General features: G+C 40.0%; 1 protein-coding gene across 1 annotated transcript in view; it reads left to right on the top strand.

The window, feature by feature from the left end:
- Positions 1 to 25,800, top strand: part of PKNOX2 (PBX/knotted 1 homeobox 2) — a 344,867-nt gene that overhangs the window by 85,637 nt on the left and 233,430 nt on the right. The window contains exon 2 of the mRNA XM_074216405.1: positions 11,459 to 11,530. The gene's annotated coding sequence lies outside the window, so the exon portion shown is untranslated. The remainder of the gene's footprint in view (positions 1 to 11,458; positions 11,531 to 25,800) is intronic.

The raw sequence follows: 25,800 nt of genomic DNA, 5'->3' as shown, positions 1-25,800 counted from the left end.
ACCTAGTATGGATAGGTAAATGCTTCTCCTTTTGTCTTCCCTTCCTCCACTGAGGTAGTTAGTTTAATATTATTTCTATTTTACAGATGTAGAAACTGATGCTCAGAGAGATTAATGATCAGTTTATGATCAGACTAAAACTAATAAGTGACATTTAGGAACTGAACTCAGATCAGAATTTTAGAGGAGGAATAAAATTCAGGTCACCTAGTGAAACCTCATAAGAATTGGAATCTTTTGACAAGTGATCGTCTAGTCTTTGGTTGTAATGAAAGCAAACCTCACTACCTTTCAAGGCATTTCTTTCCATAGAATTCTAATTGTTAGAAATTTTTTTTTTAAATTGAACCAAAATTTGTTTAATCTCTGATGTCTTTATGCTATATTGGAAAGAAGAATGTACTTGTGGTCAGAAGACCTAAGCTTAACTTATGACTGCTCTCTATTAGTGGTGAAGCCTTGACCAAATCACTTCTCTTTCAGTTTTCTCATTTGTAAAATGAGGGATTTGAATGAAATAATCTCTTGAATTTTTTCAGGCTCTAAATTCTTCATCTTAGATTCTTGATTCCTTCAAGCAACCTTTCAAATATTTGAGGACTTTAAATATCATTTAGCCCAAGTCCCAATTTTTACAAATGTGGAAACTGAGACCCAGAAAGATCAGAGAACTTCCCGCATAAGTGAAGGTGATGGTTACCATAGGGAATGTTGGAGACAAGTGTTAAATCCTGGTCCTCTGATTCAAGAATGATTGCTCTTTTCATTATACTACTGCACTTCCTTTTCAGCCTCCTCCTCATTCTCTGCCAAATATTCCCAGTTCTTTCAACCCCCCTCTCATATGACAGTCTCTAGTCTATTTAACATTCTGGTCTTCCTCTTCCTTTCCTATAGGTATAGTGCCCAGAAATGAACTCAGAACTTCAGGTAATTTCTCAGTAGGACATGGTACAGCTGCAGACTCACTTTGTCAGTTTTAGATACAGGAGCAATGGATAGAAGCATATTGATTTTGGATACAAATAAAAACTTTCCAAAAATTCCCAATATCTCAAAGTGAAACTTGAATTAGGAAGGGTCCCCTTCCCTCTTCTCCCTCTCTCTTTCCCCTCACTCCCAGGGGGCAAAGAAGACCTTTTTCAGGTCAGATTTTGTTGTTGTTGTTATTTTAAAAACTTTATTAATGAGAAATATATTTTAAGACTAAGTACAACATGGAAAAAAACTAAAAATTAGGGACCAACAAGAAGGTAAGAGGGATGGTTATAGTGGGCATGATGTTCTATGGAGTCAAAACCAAGTAGAATGGATAAAGGAAAATGAAGTTACCTGGAACATTCTGAGCCCTTCATTTTACAAATAAGAACACTGAGCCCCCCCCAATATCTTAGAATCAGATGATAGAATGGAGGTGAAAGAGCTTTGAAAACTAAATTGCTAACAAATTCAACTCAAATAAGCATTTTTTTAACCAGCTACTGGTTAGAGAGCACATAAGCAATGGATGAGTTAAAAACTTTAATAATAATAATAAGAAGAAGAATAAGAATAACAATAATATTTATAGAATATTTTTAAAAGGTTTACAAAGTTCTTTAGCTATAGCAGGTTTATATTGGCAGCTAGATTGGTGTAATGGCTAGAGAGCTAAGCCTAGAGTCAGGAAGACTCAGACTCAAGTCCTTTAACCTGTTTGTCTGTTTTCTGACCTGCAAAATGGGGATAATGATAGGACCTTCCTCCAAGGATTGTTGAGGATCCAATGAGATCATGTTTGTAAAATGTCTGGCACATAATAAACACTATAATGCTAGCTGTTATGAGATGAGGGTCCTTATAGAAAACAGATAAGTATAGCCAAGATTATGATCTCCATTTTACAGATGAGAAAACTGAGACCCAGAGAGGAAAAGTGACTTGCTTAGCTAAGGTCACACATACTTGGAGTTCTGACTCCCCTACATCTTCTGCTGATAATAGGCTGATTCTTTGAATCAATGCCATATCTCATAAGACATAGTCCTCATGGAATTCTTCACTAATAGGAAGGTATGGCACATAAATGTAGCAATAGAACAAAATGGAACATGCACATGAGAGACTCCTACAAAATGCTGTGTGTGAGGCTTGAGAAGGAAAATGTCATTACCATTTGGAGGAATCAAGGAGGTCTTCTTGGATGAAGGGGCTTTTCAGTTGGACTCACAGGACATACAAGCGAGAACCTTGGACCTGCCAGTGGTGACACTCTAGATCAGTTGTTTCTGAGTCACTAGGGGAATGTAGTAGTTGGTTAGCAATGCATGCTGGTAATGAGCCTTCCTTTAAATGTTTCTGGTCGGCTACTTTCCCTGGAGGGTCATGTGAGCTGGAGTGGTATGTGGCCTGCTTTGCAAGTGATTAACATGGTGTAAGCAATCTGCATAGAGAGAAGGAAAAAAACCTTCCTTCAGTATTCCATTATTCTATTAGAGTTTCAGAGCTGGGATTAAGTGGACATGATTTCTTCCTATGGGCCATTAATTTTGTTTTATTGCTGGTCTGATGGTCATTACCCTTTTTTGCCAATACATTCCCCCATTAGGTTTGTACAATTAACAAAATATGTGCTGTTAGGGCTTTGATAGGAACAGTGGGATGGAAATAAACCGGGGAAATGACAGCCACAAAGAGTGTGGTGGGGAGGGAGGTTGGACCAAGGGAGAAATGGTGGGGGGAGACCTTTTCAGCCCCCAGCCCTTTTAGTCTTTGGTATTCTTGGCAAAACAGTTGTAAAACCTTTTCCTGTTCTTGGGTTGGAAATTGAAAGGAGTCCAATGGGGGAGGTAAGGACTGGCATCTTCCAGGCTCACACTCAGCCCTAAGCAAAGACCTAGGCTACTCTCATCTTTGTACCTTCCACCTGTAACTTTGAAGCAGAAATAGGTATCAGGTTCAGGTATGGTTGTTTGTGTCTATGGAACCTCCAAGTGGGGTCCTGGTGATTGTTCTTTCCCTCCCCCAAATGGGGCAATTCCCTCAGATGGTCATAATCTTGGGATCATTAGAAAATTCTTTTCATTTAGGGTATAGAAAAAGTTCAAGAAAGGTTTTTAGATAAACCTCTCCTGGGATTAGCTTTCCACCCTCAATCTACACACTTAACCTGTAGCCTTGTCCATACTAGCCATAGGTAGTAGCTGAGGCTTGCCTCTAAGGGAAGGAAGGCACTTGTTCTTGTGAGGGTTTGGCTATTTCTCTTTGAGTATTTTTGAAGTCTGTGCTCAGTCGACAAGCTCATTAATAAAGAGTAGCCCTGTGGTATAGTAGACAGAATGCTGTATTTGGATCAAGGAAAACCTAGACTTTTTTTTTTTTTTTTTTTTTTTTTTTAGGATTAAGGCAAATAGGGTTAAGTGGCTTGCCCAAGGCCACACAGCTAGATAATTATTAAGTGTCTGAGTCCAGATTTGAACTCAGGTACTCCTGACTCCAGGGCCAGTGCTCTATCCACTGTGCCACCTAGCCACCCCCCTTTTTAAGAAAGATTTTATTTATTTTGAGTTTTACAATTTTCCCCCCCATTCTTGCTTCCCTCCCCCCACCCCACACTGAAGGCATTCTGTTACTCTTTACATTGGTTCCATGTTATACATTGATCTCAATTGAATGTGATGACAGAGAAATCATGTCCTTAAGGAAGAAAAATAAAGTATGAGATAGTAAAATTACATAATAATATAACTTTTTTTTCTAATTTGACAGTAATAGTCTTTGGTCCTTGTTCAAAGTCCATAATTCTTTCTCTGGATACAGATGGTATTTTCTATTGTAAATAGCCCAAAATTGTCCCTGGTTGTTGAACTGATGGGATGAGCAAGTCCATCAAGGATGATCATCACCCCCATGTTGCTGTTAGGGTGTACAATGTTTTTCTGGTTCTGCTCAGCTCGCTCAGCATCAGTTCAGCTTGCATTCTTTCTTAACCACTTAATACCTATGTGATGTGATCCTGGGCAAGTCTCATATGAAGTTGGACTTAATGACTTTGAAGTTTCCTTCTTGCTCTAAATCTATGATTATAACCCTTCTAAGAATTCTGTTGACCTTTCCTATATATATATATATCTCATATTCTGACTCATACTGTTATTTTTCACCTTAGCCACCTGCACTATTCCTTATATATATTCAATCATCCATGATTTTTTCCATATAAAGAAGCTCCTTATGTGGGAATTCCCTCCATAGATAGAAAACTTAGACTTTTCTACCTGAGTCACCTAGAAGTTGTGACTTCATCAGTCTTACCTAGATTGTGACTTTAAGCTGTGAATTCTTTCAACTATGCCAGACTGCTTTTTCCCTATAATAGCCATTCTTTTTTTAGTTTTTTTTTTGCAAGGCAATGGGGTTAAGTGGCTTGCCCAAGGGCCACACAGCTAGCTAATTATTAAGTGTCTGAGGTCGCATTTGAACCCAGGTACTCCTGACTCCAAGGCCGGTGCTCTATTCACTGTGCCACCTAGCCACCCCAAATTTTTCACTGTGGATCCTTTGGAATTGTTTTAGATCATCGTCACAATCAGAGTAGCTAAATTTTTCACAGTTGTTGTTATTGTGTTCTGATCACTTGCCAGGTTTTTCTGAAGCCCATCCTGCTCATTATTTCTAATAGCACAATAGTATTCTGTCACAGTCATATACCTCAACTAGTTTAGATATTCCTTAATTGATGGACATCTCTTCAGTTTTCAGTTTTTGTCACCGTAAAAAGAGCTCCCATAAGTATTTTGGTACAAATAAGTCCTTTGCCCTTTTCTTTGATCTCTTTGGAATACTGATCTAGTAGTGATATTGCTGATTCAAAGAGTATACACAATTTTATAGTGCTTTTGGGCATCCTTAATAAGTTCTAATGTGATAAATAATATGGCAGATTTTCTCTGAGTTATCATTAATTGTTTTCTGTTAAAACACCAGAGTCCTAAGCTGTTACTGAAATAAGTTGGTCCTATTTGGTTTAATACAATAGGAACATTTCATTCAGGAAGGACTAACACCTCTGGTATGAGGGCTTACCAAGCCCTTTTCAGAGGTGCCCATCTGTCAACCTTTGCCAAGTGTCCACCTATAGCTCTAAGATGCTCTAGGTGTTTAGCAGCCACACCCTGAAAAACTGTTGTCAGAAGAGCTAAACCAGGTTAAGATAACTGCTGGCCTCCAACCCATGGGTGAGTTTAGGGGGATGTCTAACCCTAGCATGTGAAGACTTCTGACAAAAAGGGTGAATGAGAATATTCCAGTGACCATGAAGGCTGTCGAAGCAGCTGCTGTAGAGTGTTTAGAGCTTGCATTAGACATCGACACCAGGGTCACCCTTTACATCTTTCTCTGGATTTTGATGACTGGAAGAAAGCCTTGAGGCTGATGATGACTTTGTGCTACTCTGCCTTAACTAAATTCAAATTCATGCACAAGTCAAGACATCACCCTTTCCCCCTATTTCCTTGTTACAATAAATGAATATGACTGCCATAGGTTTGCAGGTCAGCCTTATTGAATTTATAGACAAGAAATAAAGCTGTGCAAGCAACTATTTACAAATTAGTGATGTCATTGGTCCTCTTGGAAAGGGAAGGATGAAAGACAGCAACAGCAACAACAGTTCTATTAAAGTTATTTCTGACTCAAGTCCATCCTCCACTTAGCTGTCAAATTGATCTTCCTAAAACATAAGTCTTACTGTATCATAACTCTCCTTCTTCATCCAGCCCCCTACTCAATAAAACTATTGCCTCCAGGATCAAATGGAAAAATCCTTTTTAGCATTTAAAGCTCTTCACAATCTGACCTTTTCCTGCCTTTTCAGTCTTATGTGTTACTCTCCCCACCATACTAGTGAAAGCAGCTTCCTTGCTCTTCACATGTGGCAATCCATTTCTCTACTTGAGGCATTTGCATTTGCTAACCCCTCATACCTGGAAATGTCTCCTCCCATCTCCCTGTCTCCCCAGCTTCCTTCAAGTACCACATTAAAATTTACCTTCTAAAATAAGCCTTTACTAAAACTTTTTTTTTTTGTAAGGCAATGGGGTTAAGTGGCTTGCCCAAGGCCACACGGCTAGGTAATTATTAAGTGTCTGAGGCTGGATTTGAACTCAGGTACTCCTGACTCCAAGGCCAGTGCTCTATCCACTGCGCCACCTAGCCGCCCCCACTACTAAAAACTCTTTAATGTGAGTTTCTTCCCTCTTTTGATTTGCCTTCAATTTTTCCTTTATATATCTTGTTTGTACATAGTTTTGTTTTTGTTTTTTTTAGGTTTTTGCAAGGCAAATGGGGTTAAGTGGCTTGCCCAAGGCCACACAGCTAGGTAATTATTGTCTGAGACCAGATTTGAACCCAGGTACTCCTGACTCCAAGGCCTGTGCTTTATCCATTACGCCACTTAGCCGCCCTTGTACATAGTTTTCTTTGTTGTCTTTCCCATTAAATGATGGGTTGCTTGGGACCAGGGACCACGGACCACTTTTTGCCTTTCTTTGTATCCTCAGCATTTAGTATACTGTAGCATCCAGTAGGCACTTAACAAATACTTTTAGATTAATTGTAATGAGAAGACTTGGATTTGAATCTTGTACTAAAACTTTCCCCCTTCTCTTTGCTTAGTCACACTCTTCAAAGACTGTCAGGAAGTACCAAATCCCTTAAGAAGCCCTATCAGACTCCAGTGATCTCACCTTCCCCATAACCCCATTGAATTTACTATTCCTTCCTTTCATTTGGCCTTTCTTACACATATGAACTTGAATTAACTCTTATTGTTTTTTGACTTTTTTTAAATCACCTTTTCATGTGCATATGTCTCACTTCTTTACTAATTACATTACTTGAGGTCAAGGACCATATGTAATAATTCTTTGTAGCCCTCATGATGCTCAGTATAGTGTGTTCATATAATTAAGTACTCAATAAATATCTATAAAGTGAAAGAATGAATGAACTACCCCTCCGTTATTGATTAATACTAAAACTATGGTCCACTGTGATCTTCAGGTCTCTTTCTGAGGCACATTTATTCTGCTGTCTGGTATTATAGGCTGTGTAATTCATAATTTACATTATCTGTCCAATTTAGGACCTTCATTCTTCTGATCTCAAAACTTTATCTTTTGGAAATGGATTAGGATTATTTTAATTTATCCTTGTAATCTTAATGCCACAAATCTTATAATAATAATAATAATAATAATAATAATAATAATGATACTTAAAATGATAGTAGTTACTTAATGCCTTATAATTTTAAAGAACATTTTCATGTACCTTATTTTCTTTTGATTCTCACAACAAACCTGCTGAGGAGGTAATACAAATATTATTATTCCCATTTTTATTGATGAAAATTCAGGCTAAAATCAAATACATGACTTGCCAAAGGCCATATATAACAAGAAGCAGATCCAGGCCTTCTGACTCCAAGTACAGAGCTCTTTCCTTTCCACAGTCTTATGTAGCATTCTCTCTCTTGTATGACCCCTGTCATTGATAAAAGGAGTATGTAATTCCATCCTGGGACACTTCCAAATGGGCTATCACTTGTGGCTGCATGTTAGCTGGCTAGTTATTAGCCTGCTTGTGCTTCTGTGTCCCATGGACCTGCCTTAAGACCACATCACTCTTCCCCCCATCTCCTTGTTACGAGTATGACTACCACAGGTTTGTAGGTCAGCCTTATTGAATTTATAGACAAGGAAAAAAAACTGTGAAGCAACTATTTACAAGTTAAGCAATTATAATTACTCTTCATAGAAAAAGCATATAACTTTGAATTACACATCACACTCATTCTGGATACTTCTGTACAGTCCTCTGAGTTCTAGTAGAATACTTATTCTAATTTTCTGTGAGTCAAAAATAATAGTGATTCATATTTTTATATTACTTTAAGATACAAGAATTGTTATTGTGCTTATCTGGCAGATGAGATGAAAGGTTAACTTTAACTGACTTGCCCATGTTCGTGCAGCAGCTAAGGATTATGGTTAAAAGATTTGGTTCAGACCCAGGTTTCTGGTGACTCCCGAGTCCAGTGCTTTTTTCACTATTTCCCCTTAATTTCTAAATCTTTGTTTTCTGCAAACATTGTTCTCTTTCAAGTTCAAATCCTCATAGGAGCTAAAATGAATTTTTTTGGGGTCCTTCTCTCTTTACCCAGAAGTTGAGCTATTTTGGGGGCTCTTTGTTCTCCCACCACAAATCCATTTATTCCCTCTTGGAGGAGTCAGAATCAATCTTCTTTCTCTCCAAAGAGATAACTACTCTGTTCTTTAAGTTTGCAAGACCATAGAGGTTGTAAACATTCCTCAAAACCATGTGGTTGAACTACATAGGCAGGTGGACTGAACTATATAACTATTTACCTCTCAGTAACTTTTCTCCTTTTCTTTGAGTCTTCCTGCCCTCTAATGTTCATAGAACCATATAAAGAACTGGAAGAGATTTTAGAGGTCATAGACCTCTAAATACAAAACCTTTATTTTACATGTTAGGAAACTGAGGTCCAGAAAGATTAAGGATTAAATAAAACAATGCCAGTGGAAAAAAAATCCTTGGGATTCAAATCTGGCCTCAGACACTTCATAATTGCCTAGCTTTGTGACCTTGGGCAAGTCATTTATTTAACTCCATTGCCTTAAGTAAATAAAATTTAAAAAAATACTTAGGGCCTTGTGTTCTACAAAATTTATTTTTCCCCTCCTTTCTCTTCTTCCTTTCCCTTAATTGATGTATCCTACTTCAGACCAATAGTGTTAGAACTAAGAGACAAACCCAGGACCTCAAATTCTAAATTCTAATTTCTAAAGTCATTTTTATGACACACCCTTGTCTTAAGTATAAAGAGAAAGCAAAACTCCTTGTCTCTGAGTAGAAGCAATCAGTGGTTATTTCTCAGCTCCATCATTTCCTCCTTGTCCAGAGTCACATAATTGGGGTGTCCCAGAATCCTGTTTCAGTGTCTTGTCTCTGGACAGAGGCAGAGAACTTGTTTGGGGTGGGGAGAGGGTCATCTAGTGCAGAATTGCCATCCCCAGCCAACACTGGTCACTGTGGCTGCCTGAGGTCCTACAATTAGCACCAGTGCTTACCCAGCTTAGAGCGAGACACTACAATAACACTTGGTGCTGGGTGGGAAAATAACTTGGAGCCAAGTGTCTGATGCCAGGTAATTATATCTTTATTAAATTACCCAGTTATTGTGTAATTTAGAGCCCAGCAGTCAGGGGCTGGAGGACCGGATCCCCACCACAGTTCAGGACACTATTGCTATCCCTTGGCAGAAGCTTTTCTCAGGCAATGAAGGAAGGAATCTGGGGTAGGGGGTGTGAGGAGGAGGGCAAGGGGAGCAAGGGAGGGAAAGACACAGAGACCTGTGTTTGGAGGGTCCATGTTCTGTCAGGTGTTTCCTTGCTGGACGTTCTGTTTTACTCAAATTTTCCAGACAGTTTTTATTCTCTTTTTTGGAGCTCTGCTTTGGTGAAACCCTTCCAGGTACACTTCTGAGGCTACAGGAATGGCAGCAATCAGATTTTTGCCAACTTTTTATTCAGCAGCCCTGGTCTGAGAACTGAGGAGGGTCGGGGATAAGGTGTAAAGAAAGACCATGATAGAAGTCCTAGTTTCTGGCTCTCTTTCAAGTGCCTTGGGGCCTTTCTTAGTGGTTGATTTGATTTTAAGAGGATCCATAATTATAATCTCTAGTCTATCTTCTCTGTTTTACTGTTAGCAAGACTGAGTCCCAAGTCAAGCTCAAGTTAGACTAGAACCCAATATTTTGAGTGACCTGAACTCTCTCAGCTACATTCCTGACTGTATACTCAACAGTGCTATATTTTCTGAATCCCTGACAGTTTGCCCAGCTGTGCTGCCTGATGCCTATACCTAGGAACATTTTCCCCCCACTTTGTGACAGAGCAATGGGTAGAGTGCCTGCCCTGAAGTCAGCAGGACCTGAGTTCAAATGCAGTCTCAGACACTTACTAGCTGGGTGACTTTGGACAAGTCACTTACCCTGATTGCCTCACATCCAGGGTTGCCTCTGGTTGTCTGGACTCATACCTGGCCACTGGACCCAGAAGACTCTAGAGGAGAAAGTGAAGCTGGTGACTTAGCATAACCTCCCCCCATTCAAAATCCAATTCACATACATGTCGTGGCATCACCTTCCTGATGTCAGCATCTTTTTTGAAAATAAAGGACAAACATCATCATCTTGTAGCCTCTAAAGACCAACTCAAATTCTGCCTCCTGAAACTTTCCCTGATTCTCTCTGGTTGTAATGAACTTTTTCCTTGCCCAAAGTTATGCTTTGCTCACTTATGACTTATGTGTTAGCAAATAGAAGCAATGTAAGGTGGTGTCCAGCCTCCTGGATTTAGAATCTTATGGCTCTGGATTCACAATTTGAGGTCTATAATTTACTAGGTGTGTCACCTCAGGTATTCTGAGCTTTAATTTCTACATCTGTAAAATGTGGTTAATGTCATCTGTATTGCCTATCTCACAAAATTGTTGAGAGAAAAGTTTTTTTTACCATTATTTTTATCTTTATTATATATTATTTTGTATTTATATTTATTGGTATAGATGTTATTTCTATTCCTTCAACCTATAAAATTACTTAAATGCAAGGAGGAAAGATCATTCCTTAAGCTAAACTTTCTCTCTCCCCCAGCAACTACCATAGTTTAGATTTTTTTTTCTTTTAGGTTTTTTGCAAGGCAATGGGGTTAAGTGGCTTGCCCAAGGCCACACAGCTAGGTAATTATTAAGTGTCTGAGACTGGATTTGAACCCAGGTACTCCTGACTCCAGGGCTGGTGCTTTATCCACTGCGCCACCTAGACACCCCTTCATAGTTTAGATTTTGAAAAAAAAATTATTGAATTGCTGCTTGAAATCTATTTCTAACCAGAAACCATAATGGTTAATCAGTGGAGGTTTGGGAGACTGAGACTGTTGATGGTGATAAAGGCAGAGTTATCTTTTCATTTTGCCTCTTCCTTGCTGAAAATCTTTTAGTGTTTCCTACTTCCAGGCTCTCCCTATACCTGTCCACTCGATTCAATGTCAAGTCCTGCTCTGACTCAAAATATATTCTATTCTAAACTCTTCACTGACCCATGCCTTCTCTTTAGAATGCCCTCTCTTTTTTCTTTACCTGTCCAAAGCCTTTCCATCATTCTGGTAGTAAACCTGATTCCTAGGTTCTAACTAATTATCAGCTAATATTCTATGTCAGTTTCTCATTTAATAGAAGCCGTTCCTCCCATTTAGCACTGTGGGTGATCTGAATCACCAGTCTACTAGTCCCCTTCCAAGTCACATCTATCCACTTGGGTCCATTCCTACTCTGATTCTTGCTCCTGGCATGATAACGCATAGTCTATAAAGATATTCTCTTCTTTTGGCAGGTGATGTGTATGTGGCTGGATCCTGAGACTTTCAATCTTCTATGTTGCTTGCCAGAAAAGAAGCCCTGAACTGTAAGTAACTTTGATTGGCATCTTCTACTCGATCTCAATGAGGTTACAGGTTAAAGGTCAACTAGGGAACCCAATCGTCTTGCATGAGTCCTGAATCTTGAAAGAGAAACATTCAACAACGAGCTGGTCAGAATGAAAAAGACAGTGGAAATCTAATTAGATTATGTCTGAATGTGACAAAAGAGCCCTGTAATATGACATCCTATTTAATTAGGCTTTATTGATTGTGCATTAAGGTGGACTTCATGGGTTACCCATGAAATGAGTACAGGAGAGGGACTGCTCCTTGAGTTTGAAGACTGAAGCTGAGGCTCAGCTGCTGTGATCTGTGGCATGAATATGAATGGCACAAGTGGAGGCAATAGTAATGTGAGCTACAAATCAGTAATTTGTAGATGTTTTCTGTTCTCCCCTTGTTTCTGAAGGGTGGGGGGGTCCTGGGAGCCTCATCTCTAGCCTTTGCTTATGCCTTCCTGCCACCCCCCTGCCCCTCCAACCTGGAATGCCCTCTTTGCTTGATTTCAGCTAACTGAAATCCTACCCATTCTTCTGGCCTCAGCTCAGATGCTACCTCCTTCCTGAATTACTCTGACTAGAAGTGATGTCTTCCTCTTCTGAACTCTTAATATTTATTATCTGTAACACTCATGCATTACTTAATATATTGTTTTCTGTTTTAGTTATTTTTGTCCATGTTCTCATCTTATCAACTGTATTCTGAGCTTTTGGAGGGTAGGATCCTGAGACTCTGTATCCCCCTAAGGTGCTGAAGACATAGCAAGTGCTCAATAAATGTTTGTTGAATGAATGGATGAATGGCCTCACTTGGCGCCTCCTCTGCCCACCTTCTGGGGGGACTGGTGGCGTCGCTGATGTGAGCTCCTCAGCTTTGATAGTACATTGGCTTCCAACCAGTCCGTGGAATTATAAATGATTAACCGTTATCAGCGCATATCTTCACCTCTGTGTAAAAATAGATTGACTGTAATGAGTATTTGAATAAATCATAAGAATGGCTGACCTGCTATCTCTCTAACATCCTGCAGATGACTGCTCAGTGAGCAAGCAGGGCGCCTGGCCTCCCCACCTAATGGCTTACTGTTTTCTGCATTTGCCGACTCTTATTGAAGGGTTTCTACTGCCCAGACACTTCTACTAAGCTACTGTTAGGGGAGTGGTCAGAGCAGTGGACTGGGGGTGGGAAGAGTTAGGCAACCGCCCTCCTCCACTGGCCTGTTCCAGGAAAGCCTGCCCAGGAGACAGAGAATGGAAAGGGAGAGTGGGGGCGGAAAGAAAATGACCTTTGCAAGAATCGATGTCTCCTCACACAGGAGGTTAGAGGGACCTCATAAGTCAAGTCAAGTATGAGAGGAACAAGCTGAGCGTGAACCTTAATGGGTGTGCTTAAGAAGAAAGGAGAGTGCAGAGGGAGTATTAGAAGTCCCTCTCTGTCTGGGCAATGATACTAGTTGCTGGCATCCCCCTGGGTCCCACTCCAGAGAAGCCCCAGTTCCCTGATGACCACCCTTGAGGATAGCTATAGGAGTTTGGGGGGTGGGTGACCTGGCAGAGCCTTTTGGCTGTGCTTGGGAAGTGGGGCTGATTGGTTTTTTGGTAGTCTCTTTGTTCTCAATCAAGGTGATTTAATTTTTTTCTCTCTTACGGAATGTTTTGTGAGTTCTCCATATAAGATCAGGAGGGCTGGCAGGACTGAAGCAGCAAAGAAAGACCCCAGACTTACATTGACTGCTTCAGTGTGGGGGACTGTTAGCCTTACTGATTGACTTCCTGGTCAGTGGAAGGATGAGGAAGAGGAGGATATAGAGGTAACAGAGAAAAGGAATTCAAACTAGAAAAAAGAGTAATATGAGATTTCATTCAGGCTGAGTGTTTATCATAAACTCAGCAATATGCAAACACTTGGTTATTTTCCCTAGAAAGGATGAAGAAGCCCTTAGTATTGTTCTTAGGATTCAGAAGAGCAAGCCATTGTTTCTGAACATCTTCTCTGGCTTAGAGTAGAACATAGGGATGTGGGCCTCAGATGAACTAAAAAAAATTAATAGACAGTGGTTCTTGGCTATGGATATATTGGTAGGTTGCAGAGGGCATCTTGGAGTATTTAAAGGGTCAGAGCCTAAATTATCAAAGTGCCCTGAACTACTGGAAGATAGTCTAAGAAAATCTTGTGATACAAGAGTGAAGAAGGTCCCAGCATTATAGAGTCTTTATATTAGAAGGGACCTTTGAGGATCTAATAGAACAACTTATACCTATTTCAGGTTCCCTGGTATAACATCTGTAAAATAACTGGGTGCTGAGTACTTTTACTGATGAACTCCCTCTCCCATGCAAGTTAGCCTGTTAGCCTTGAGGAGGGTGAATAGGTAGGTCTGTGACCTGTAGTTTGAAATTCCAAATTGTAAAGGCAGCATAGATTTGAGGAAGTTCATTATTTCCATTGAGATAAGTAGTGTCAAAATCACTTGCTCTGGGAACAAAATCCCAAACCCCTCCCTTCTTAAATCCCCTTCAAACTATCCCTTCCCAGTGTGGTAACCAGATTTTAGGTGTCAGTCAAGATATGTGGACAAGGCAAACACAGCATGTAGAATGATATAGGGTCTAGTCTCAGCTCTGAAATTTTTACTTTGCTGTGAGATCCTTTGTCAGGTCTGTTGAAGGGAAGTCTTAATCAGAAGTAGTTGGAACTAAGATTAGATGTCTTCTGAGACCCCTCCTATCTCTGAGCCTGTAGTTTTGTGTTATTCTGTTTTTGTACAAGTCACTTCCTTTTCTGGGCCTGAGTAAAATGAGTAATGTCTAACTTTGACATTTTAAGTTCCAATGGCATAGAAAAATGATGGTGACTTATTTTGATTCTTCTGGAATGACAGGTCTCTTTTCTGAGAGACTAACAGTCGTTTTTCAAGAGCCTGCATGAAAATATAGCATAATTTTTCTTTTGTTTCCTTTAAAATCAGGTCAGAAAATGCTTAAGGGATTTGGGGTGGTAGTGATTGGTGTTAGGGTTAGAAAGCAGACAACAGAGGCTATTTCTATGCCTGACTCCTCCTTGCCACCCAATAAAGAAATAATCTTGTTGGGAAATAAGGATATTCACTCAGCTGCTCTTCATATAAAGCAAAAATTCAGTATACCATATATAAAAATTCACTCATAAAGTATTGATATTTTAATAATCCATATTAGCATCTTGTCCTTAGACAAATGAATATTGAATAAGCAGTAGCCTAATGAAGGCTCAGGTGCCAGGTCATGGAAAAACTGTAATCCCGGATAATTTTCTGAGGCAACCTTGTAACTCTCTTAGGCAACCTTGTAACACTCCTCTGTCCCCATATTTATTAGTTTAGATTTATAAAAATGGTTTATAGTTGTAACACACTCTTCTGGGTATTTTCTCATTTAGTCCTCATAACAGGTCCCATTTAAGTAGGGCAAGTAAAATCCTCATTTTACAGATGAAGAAAACTGTGAGACAAGCGTAAGTGACTTGTTCAAGTCATGTTGTATGTAACTAGTAGTGGAATCAAGATTTGAATTCAGGTTGATTCCAAGTTGAGGACTCTTCATAAGATAGTTCACTATCACACAGGGTGTTAGAAAATACAGGAAATTTTTCTTCTTCTGGATTTCAGAATTAGCAGTCAATCACAGCCCAGTCTAACTGTACCATGGCCATTAAGGACAGGAGTCAGATTTAAGTTTTACTGACAATGTGTCCCTTCTTTACCTTTAAATGTCATTATTATTCCAAGGAGGAGGGACACTAAGGAATGTTGAGAATATTCAAAGAATGTATGGAGCATTGCACGTATCTGGGCAATACCATGAATTTCCCTAACAAAATAATATTTTCCCATATGCTCTTGAGGTGGCTAGATGGCCTAATGGACAGAGTGCCTGATGTGGAATCAGGAAGACCAGAGTTCAGATCTGAGTTCAGATATTTCCTAGCTGTGTGACCCCTGGTCATGTCTCTTAACCTTGTTTGCCTCAGTTTCCTTATCTGTAAAAAAGAGCTGGAAAAAGAAATGAGGCACCACTCCCGTATCTTTGCCAAAAGAAAACTCCAAATGTGATCTTGAGGAGGGGAAAAAAACTGAACAATAACCACCTTTATGTTTTTTCATTCAAATTAGCAGTCTACCAGCTATCAGCCCCACAATGGGTTCAAAAACATTTAGGCGAGTAGCCTAAAGGGATGAGTCAAGGTGTAAATGAAAAACTGTTGTACTTGGAGTCAAAGGGCCCAAGTTCAAATCTCATATTTGCTACTTAACCAGTTGTTTGATAAGTTGTATGTATTTCACATTTCTGGGCCTCAAACCCATAAAATGGCTTAGCCGAACTAAATGAACTCTAATGACTTTTCCAACTCTAAATCTTTGATACCACCTTCCCCCCCATATCTACTGAATGGATTTGTGATTCAGAGTTAACTCTGAAATATTTGTGTTATATACATATGGGGAAGGGAGGAAGAGTGGTAGAGAAAGTAAGATATGAATAGAAACACAGTCTTGGCTAGAATTTCCATCTTTAGTATTCCTCCCCTTCCCCCAACACCAGATGAATTCTTTTCACCCTTTTTTTCTATCCTTCATCCCTAACCCAAATCCCCTTCGACCTTGTTCCTTGGTCTAGACCAAGAGGTCCTTGCATACATGGACTGGAATGACATAAGACTCCAGGTTGGTCCATCTTAATTGGCATGATTTAATGGAGTCTATGGTGGATTCAGATTTATATGGCATTCTTAGCTGCAAATCTGCTTCCTAAATGCAGAATTTTTGTGGAGTGGTAAAAAATAATGGCTGTTCTGTGAATCCTGCCTCCAGAGCTAGGAGATTGCAATTTACATTATGCAAATAGACATTATGCAATCAAGGCACTTTAGCAGGAATCTGGCTGAGGAGAAGCTGCTGATGAGATAAGCTGAGGTCTGCAGCCCCCCAACTCTAGGGGTTCTGGGAGCTTGGAGGGATCATCTATTAAGTGGGGGTGGGGGAAGGGGAAGGGAAAAGATCTATTCAGCTGGCCTAAGGAAACAAAATAAAGCCTGTCCAGAGATGAATGGATCTAGGGAACTGTGGCTGCCACTCTCTCAATTAATGGCTTTGTTTAATCATACCCCCTGTCCAGAGGAGTATTGTCTTTCGGATAATTTCGTTTGCCTAACGAGATTTTGCTAATTAAATCTCCTTTCGGTTGGTGTGACTCTGCCTGCAGCAGAGAGGGGCCTATTTGTGGAGCCTTCCCCCCACCCCAGCTGCTTCCCTAAACCTTTCTGGGAAGAGAGGAAAAGGGTAAGGAGAGGAGATCTGCCATAGCTCTGACTTGGCAGAGTTGAGAGGGTGCTCGAAGAAGGTTTTGTAGTTGTGTTTTGGAATATGTAAGGGTGTTCCCATCACCTCACTGTGGTTTAATGAAAGGGTACCAGATCTGGCACTGGAGGATCTGACTTGAATCCTGGTTCACCTATTTTACTCTGGGATCTTAGTCAAGTCATAGTCCCTCCCTGGGTATCTCTAAGTATCTCTAGGACACCTTCTAGTTCCAAATCATTACCTCCTACCTTCTTACTGCTTGTGACCTTATCTCTATAGCTACTACCAGACTCTTGGAAACCTAGGGTGATGGGCATAAGGCTTCTGCATCAAGCTTTACATGTTTTTCAAAACCCTGTCTCCTCATAACTCCTGCCCAAGCCCTTCCTCTGAAGTCCCTCTCTAGGACTACCATAGTCATCTTTAACTCTGCTCAATCCATTATCTAAGAATAAAGAAAAGGCAACCTCTTCTCGCTCTGCTACTAGCCAACCTGGCTCATCTTGCAGGTAAAGAATGGAATGCTTTTATGTCAACCTCCAGGATCCTGGAAGCATCCAGAGACTGAAGTTTTCTGTATTTGGAGATAACCAATGGATTTCCTTTCATCTTCCCCCATGCACAGTCTAATTCCCCATTTTATAAATGAAGAGGCTTGAGGTTCAAGGAATTTCCCTGAAGATAAAAAAACACAATTACCTCAGAAGGTTAGAGAGCATTTGCCTAGTGATCTAAAGCTATCTATCTCACATTCTGGTGTTTTATCCAGTTAGGCCAAAAGAAAATCCTTTTGCTTTCCATTACATTCCCAATGTCATCACTCCACTCCCTCATAATGAAACATGTCAGGAAGTAGCCAGAACTCCCTTTCTGTAATGATGTGGCATATTTACATGGATCTACATGGATGTGTGTGTGTGGCATTTAAGTGAGGTCTCAAGGTTCTCCCACTGAATGGGAGTGGTCATCATTAGGTTTTATTATCTGAACTCTTGAAGGTTGGAATTAGAAAAGTTGGGAGATACAAAAGTCTGCATTCCATTGAGAGAGGAAAGAAACCAGCTCTGAGAAAAACTGAACTTATGTCCCCCAGTCCTAGGTTAGGATCATCTCTCAATTGTCCAGATCTTCTACAATTTCAAGGTTTAAATGTAATTCATTTCATGAGTATATTTTTAGGAATATTAGTGGATGAAAGGAAACACCAGAATAAAGAAGTTGCTTTAAAGGGATAGATCATTTTCAGTTTTCTCCTATTGATTGGCATTTTCTGATCATTTCCTCTGACAGTTCCATGCATTTGAACTTAACTATATAATATCCACTTTATATTTACTCTCCCAATTCAAATCATCACTGGCAGTTTAAGCCCTTGATGGTAGCTGCTGTTATTTTTAAGTTCTAGTAGTAACACTGTGGGCAGTTGGCTATTTTGCTTATGCTAACTTACTAGCCTCCACTTACTGGGTTTCTCCTTAACAGTCAACCAATAGACTCAGACAGTTCTTTCGCAAAGGCATTTAATTTAAATGGTTTAGTAAGAACACTAGTTACAAAACATTTTCCAACAAAGGGCATATTTTCCACAGATGCACACAGAATCCATTAGGGGAAGAGTGGGCATGAACTCCAAAGTAAAATGTGTGCAAAACACACATGGACAGACAATAAGCCTAGGACTCTAGGACCTAGATATTCTTTCTTTCTACAAAGAATCTTCATGAAATCACTATGTGATTTGGAGCTAGTGATGGGTGAATCACTCTGTTGGTCAGCTCCATTGCTAGGCTTGGCTGACTCCTTTCAGGGCTCAGTGTCTCTGTGAAATTAGTCACAGGGCTTGTTGCTCATAGGGTAAAGACTTTGAACAGGTCAAATCTGCTACTAGTCTAGACATGGAAGACTGCCAGGCTGGGCTGGGCATGAGCAGGCTATTTGGCTGCTAGGTTCTTCTCATAGTGAGTCTTCACTGAATGGGTTGATCCATTGGACTCCCTAGATTTCCTCTTTGATGAGTTGATATATTTTTGGTACATTCAGTCATTGGCTTAGCTAGAGCAAAAGGAGAAACATCATTATGTTCTCTTCAGCTATAATGTTACTATGCTCTTTTCAGGGAAATGGATGGAGGAATATAAAATTCATTGGTGTTTAGTATCTGAAACTCAAGGAAGGACCAGAGCTTATTAGCTGCAGAGATGCTTCTTGGGACTACTGGGAAGTCAAATAGATCCATATTCAGGTCAGGTTGAGTAGCTCCTCTGCCATTCATTGGGGCAGAGATCAACTAGGGGAGAGGATCTGGTCCTTACTGACCCCTCTAGTGAATAAACCACCCCCAGAGATTTAAATGTCTTGCCTAAGGGCAGCTCCAGCTGGCTAATAATCAACTGTGAATCCCACTCTCCTCCCTTCCTCCTCCTTCCTCAGGAGGAGCTTGGTTTGCCCACCTGCTTGCCTGCTGCTCTCTGAGCCTCTCCTGGTTCTTCCAACGTCTGCTCCAGGCCTCTCCTCCCATCTTGGCCCCTCCCTAGTGCATCTTCAAGGAGCCTGCAGGCAGCTTCAACAAATGCCTTGGGGTTGGGAAGCTTTTCATTATCGGATGCACTGAACCTATTTGTGAGTGTTTTGCAAAGTGTTTAATCCAAGGTGTTCCCTCAATTAAATTAGTGCAAACATCTGTGTCCCACATCCACCTCTATTTGCATTCTGTGCCATTTGTTACAGCGGGAAATTGGAAGGCACCTTAGGAATACTTAGGACCGAATTAGGACTAGGTTGGGATGGGAGGGGGTGTTTTGTAGTTCCACTAGGCAGATCTACCTCCTGGGCAGCTTGGAACCAGACAGGAAAATGTAAAGGAACAAACTAACCATTATTATAGCACCTTTCCTACCCTGCGTCTTTGAGCAGAGTAATCTGAGCTCTGGGATGGCCATCCCCTAAAAGGAAAGTCTCTCCTAGGAGTGGTCCCTGTCCATGTGACCTAGACTTAATGGAGGAAAAAGAGGACAGAGAAGGCTAGATAAACCTTTCATCCCTTCCTATGGCAGAGTTTCTCATCTGGGAGTTTCTTATTGATCTCCAAATGACTTTAGGCCCCAACACCCCCATAGAATAACTGTAACATGGTCATGGGATGGGTCTGAGAGCACCTAAAAGGTCTGTTGGGTGGTATTGTCTACACTGAATCTGCTCCAGAACAGACTGATTAGATGTGGTGTTCTTCCTCTTCCATTTCTCCAAAACCTGGGGTTCCAGACATTCAGCAGAAAGAACATTAGCTAGGATCTGGTTCTATGTTAGGGCAACAGCTCAGGTCCTGGTTTAGCTTAAACTTCTTAGGTCAAAGTTTCCTCATTGTATAACCAAGAATGAATATTTACCAAATAACAATACATTATAATTATATTACTCTTCATACTAGCACTTTCATATCCAATATTTAATTTGGTCTTCCTGTGAAGTAGAGAGCAAATAGGATTATCTTTTCATATATAAGAAAACTGAAGCCTCTATAGGTTAAATGAGTTATATAGGACTGTATAGTTGGTTAATATAAGATCTGGGATTTGAACCTGTGCTTTCAGAAGCTTGGTTAGCTATGTTGCCTCCACAGCTATCCAGTACTCCTAAGAGTATGCCTACTTGTTGGACAAGTTGCTTGGCATTCCTGTTACTTTTCTTAGTCTCCTGCTCAGCACACTCTGGGCTCATTGCCAAGGGTCACTGTCCCTTACAAAGTCTTCTACTTGAATCTCCCTGTTTCAGATTGCTGGCTGCCTTCCCAAATAGTCCAGGGCTGCTCAGCCTAAAATTGGTTTACCAGTAGGAGAGGCAGTGTGGTACAGTGGAAAGAACTCTACTTTGGAGTTCAGGACAGGTAACTTTTAGTACCACTTGTATCACTAGCTTTTTGATTGTGTTTCTTTAGGAAAGTCATTTCACTGAACCTTTTGGGACTTCTTTAGTATTCATTTATTCATCCCACAAATACCTATATAGTATTTGTTATATACAAGAGAAGTAAAAGGCCATCTCTAAAATGTCCTCTCTACAATAGTGGAGGTAACCCTGAGTTATTGAAGGCTGTGACAGCAGAGCTAAAGATCAGACAGGTCCTTCCAAGGCTGAAAAGGTTTTGAATTCAGGTTGGGCAATAAACATAATGTCCCCTGTCTAAGGACCATCTTTGTAAATTGAAGAACTCCCAAGATCCCCAAGTGATCCCAAGCTTCAGTTTCCTTATCTGAAAAATAAAGGGGTTTAGAATTTAGATGACCTCTAAAGTCTCTTCCAGCTTTAAATCCATGGTCTTTATATTATGGGAGCATTGCATTGGGTTGGTAGAGAGAGAACCCACTCTGCAGTCCATTAAGTATTGAATAATTAACTATGATCAAGACAACGTGATAGGAATTGGAGGTACAAAGATAAAGAATGACATGATTATTGTCCTTAAGTAGCTTATCTTCTATTATGTTAGGAATGCTATTTGCCTGGTGAGTAGCAACCCAGCATAGACCCTGATCTCTCACTTTATATCTTAACTCAGGACCCTGGTCATCTGCCTTTCCAATCTAAGGAAGAAGTTATCTCTTAACAGTGGTGGAAATTCTTCTTCCAGGACCCTAGGTTCCCACCATTATTTATTTTAAATTTTCATAAGACATGTAAGTGAAGAAATGAGGTAAGGAGGATTTTTCCTGCATCTTTGTTCCCTTGCAACACATACCACCTCCTGAGTCCAGGATATTTTCTTCCTTAGGGCTTAACTCAGAAATATCTTGGGGCTACCTCAAATTAAAATTATTCAAATGTAACAAGCATTTAAACAATAAACTCTTATTTGGGAAGAACTAAGACTGGATATTTAGAATTCTGTGGTTGAGAAACCCAAGATCCAAGAAACTTGTCCTATGAAGGAGCTTTGAGAAATTGTCATCATTCTATCTTCCTATCTAGGTTAGATAATGCCTAGCTCAATTTGAGGAGTACTCTCCTATTCTATAACCTTACTGTGGGAAGATTTCTTACCTTTACTCAGGACACAGGTTCTAATAATCATAAGTTAAATCACCCCCCCCCACTACAATTTTTGGGGATGAAATTGGGATTGAGTTACTCAGGGGCACACAGTTGGCAGGTCTCAGACTGGATTTGAACTCAGGTCCATCTGTCTCCAGAGCCAGCTAGATGGTGAAGAGGATAGAGCACTGGCCTTGGAGTCAGGAAGACTGGAGTTCGAATCCAGCCTCAGGCACTTGACTCTTATTATCTGTGTGACCTTGGGCAAGTCACTTAACCTTGAATACCTCACATCCAGGGTCATCTCCAGTTGTCCTGACTCATATCTGACCACTGGACCCAGATGACTCTGAAAGAATAAGTGATGTTGGTGACTTATCTCAGCATCCCCTCACTCAAATCCAATTCATGTCCTTGTCATGCATAGCATCACCTCCCTGATGTGATCTCCTTCGAAAATGAAGGACAAACATTGCCACCTAGCTGTCCCCACTTCCCCTTTTTTTGAGCCTCAGTTTCTTCTTTAATTTCTCCCATTTTGAGCTTCAGTTTCTTCCTTAATTTCTCCCATTTTGAGCCTGTTTCTTCCTTAATTTCTCCCATTTTGAGCCTCAGTTTCTTCTTTAATTTCTCCCATTTTGAGCCTCAGTTTCTTCCTTAATTTCTCCCATTTTGAGCCTCAGTTTCTTCCTTAATTTCTCAGGGTGCTGATTAGAACACTTCACATCTCTATTTTTGGTCTGTTTCAGTTGCAAACATCTCAAATTCAGCATATTCAAAGTAGAATTCATTGCCTTTCCTTAAGCTCAGAGCTTTCTACCCTTTTTGTCACCCAAATTTGGAAACTTGGTGTTATCCTTGACTTCTCACTTTCACTTACCTCTCATATTGAAGAAGTTTCCAAAGCTTGATTTTTTTTCTCCACAGTATTTCTTGAATTTGTCCCCTTCTCTTCACACATATAGCCACCACTCTACTTCAGGTCCTCATTCCTTCTCATTTCTGAACTGCTCTGTTTCATATACCTGCATCACTCAATTCCTCACCAGGCTGCCAAAGTGGTTTTTCTAAAGTGCAGAATTGACCATATTGCTTTTCTTCTCTCTAATGTTTCTCTACTACTTCCACAAATAGAAATTCCTTACATATATATATATATACATATATATATATATATGTATTTGTATTCCAAGCACTTAGTAGAGTGGCTAGCACATAGTAGGTTCTTAATAAATGCTTACTGATTGAGTGATCACATGGATCTAGTCCTGAGGTATGAAGAATAGCCCAGATTGTCTTTGGAATGTGTTTTGTCCAGGCAGAGGAGGATGGATATCTGAATTCTCTTTTCGTTTTTACTTCTGACTTCACAATGTAATCATTTGTCTTAGACTCATGGAGTTTAGGATTAGAAGAGACCAGACCAGCATAATTTATTTTATAGATGAGAGTCTCACAGTTAGGTAGTGTTAGAGTTGGGATTCAAACCCAGATCCTCTTGCACCAAATCCAGTTCCACAATACAGTGCTGTCACTGACTTCTTAGTGTAAATGGGTTAGAGATTGTGGGATATAGTCAGCTGGAGAACAATAGCTGGCATCCTCATCTTAGTGTACCAGAGTGATGTTGATGTTACTCCTTTAAGTCAGGCTAGTAAGATCCTAGGATACAAGGTGCCTGACATAGCATGTCCAGACCACTGTTGTTTCTTGATATTCCTTCATTGTCATCAGAATAGTGCCAATTATTTAGGTAAATTCCCCATTGTTCTTTAGGAATAGTGTCCTTCTCTATGTATGGGGAAATTGTGGAGTGAGTATGAGTGTTGATTTCAACAAGGCTGGTCATATGTGGTCATCTTTCTCAACTCAGCTGAGACTTCTAGTTTGAAGCTCTTAAACCCGGGAAAATGTTTTATGTTTCAAAAGGATCTTTATACTTAAAAGGTTGGGAACTACTACATTAGTCAGATTTCTGTCTCAAAGAAACACCCCACATTTTCTGTGACAATCTCCCCAATACTCAAGTCCTTTTCTCCTTTCTTTAGAAATATAATATCTAATTTGTCAATTATCAATTAGCTCCTATGCCAAATTTTGAGAATTCAAAGAAAGGCAAAAAGTTATCCCAACTCTCAAGTATCATATAATCTAATGGATTATTTCAATAGGAATTACACTCCTAGGTAGAGTCCCTAGGGCACCTGATTATGAATTCCCTGAATACAGAGTGTATCTTAATTGAGGCACTATGAAAGTTTAAATGCCATCCCTAACAATTATTGGTTAAGTGACTTTGGGCAAATCACCTAACCTCTCTGGGCCTCAGTTTACTAATATTTCAACTAGTAATAATAACAACTCTGGCACTTCCAATTTCTTGGGGTTCTGTGGGGAAAGTACTTTTGGAGGCAGACAGGTCCTATAGTGGACTCCAATCTTCCAACTCAATGCATTGCTTTACTACATGCTTTTTTTCTGTTTTCAGAGACGCTGAGAGGGGAAATAGCAGGCTAAGTCCTTGCCTGACCTGTCTTTGTCACAAAGCTAGTTTACATTGATCGAGACCTTCTAGAGTCCCCAAAGTACCAGAAGGGCTCAGGGTTGGGGTGGAGGGAGATTTCTTCAAACTCCTTGTTGCCTTCCGAGGAGGCTGACCAGCTCCCTTACAACTGCCCCAGGCTTACTATCCTTTGCATCCTTTTACTTTTTCTTTTCCTGTACAAGTTGAGCACTTGCCACCCTGCTGTCTGTTTTTCCTTGCTAAGGTTCAGTTCTAATTATGTTGATTTTCTTCATCCCACCCCCTCCTGGAAGCTTATTAGGTTGAATATTTTTATTTATTATCATTTCGCCCAACTCCTGCCAGCATTTCCAATTACTCTCCCCGCTTCCTTGTAATTGTCTTTCTGTAATGGCTCTGAAACAATTGCGCTAAATGAGGTGTCTCCTGGAAGATGAGAGTTTCACTTCATTAAAGGCTAATGTATTCTCAGCTCTAGCTCTGTGGGGCTAGCTTGGAAGGGAGACATTTAAACAGCTTCTTTTATTTTATAGGGAGCAACTTTTCAGTGACAGAAGATGTCTGTGGTGGTGCATGTGTGTGTGTGTGGTGCCTGATTTTAATTTAAAACAAGTTTATGAAATAGCATAAACCTTCTTGTTGTTAAGTCTCAAGAGTTGTTTTTTCTGGGTTTTTGATGGATTTGATTTTGAGAGACAAGGTGGGCTCATGGTTGAGGAGTAGTGTAGTATCTCCTCAAAGATTGTTAAGAAACTTCTGACTATTGGGGAATGTCTTCTCTTCTGTCATTTATTCCATTGCTCTTCAAAAGACTTAATTTCAAATTCTGTCTCAAATAGTACTTGTGTAAAGTCAACAAGCCAATTTGACCTTGGGCAAAGTTACTCTGCATTTTGGTTTCCTCATCAGTAATGTGACAAGATTTGGAATGGATGATTGCCAAGATCCTTGGGCTAGAAGTAATAATCTTTCCCAACCTGGACTCTAAACATAAACTTCTCTGAAATCAACTCAGATTAAACCAACCCAACTAAGGATCCTATTATTTCATTTCACCCAGTAATTAAGGAGATCATTATGGGATTGTAGCTAATGATAAGATTAATCTGAGTCAACAGCATGACTTGCAGCCAAAAAACCATAGTGTCATCTTAGACTGCTTCAAGAGAAGCATAGTATCCAGAAATGGGAAAGGCGGTGAACATCCCATTATACACTGCCCTCATCAGAAGTAATGTTAGTTTTGGACACTGAACTGTAGGAAGCTTATATCCAATAGTTGTCCTTCTTGACAGCAAGGATTTTGTTGTTTTTTGTTGTTGATGATGGTGTTGTATATTTATATTTTTAAAGTCTTAGAAATA

This window comes from Macrotis lagotis, chromosome 1 (assembly GCF_037893015.1).
Source record: "Macrotis lagotis isolate mMagLag1 chromosome 1, bilby.v1.9.chrom.fasta, whole genome shotgun sequence".
Classification (NCBI taxonomy): Eukaryota; Metazoa; Chordata; class Mammalia; order Peramelemorphia; family Peramelidae; genus Macrotis; species Macrotis lagotis.
Note: the sequence above shows the minus strand (reverse complement) of the source record. Positions and strands in the feature narration are given on the sequence as shown.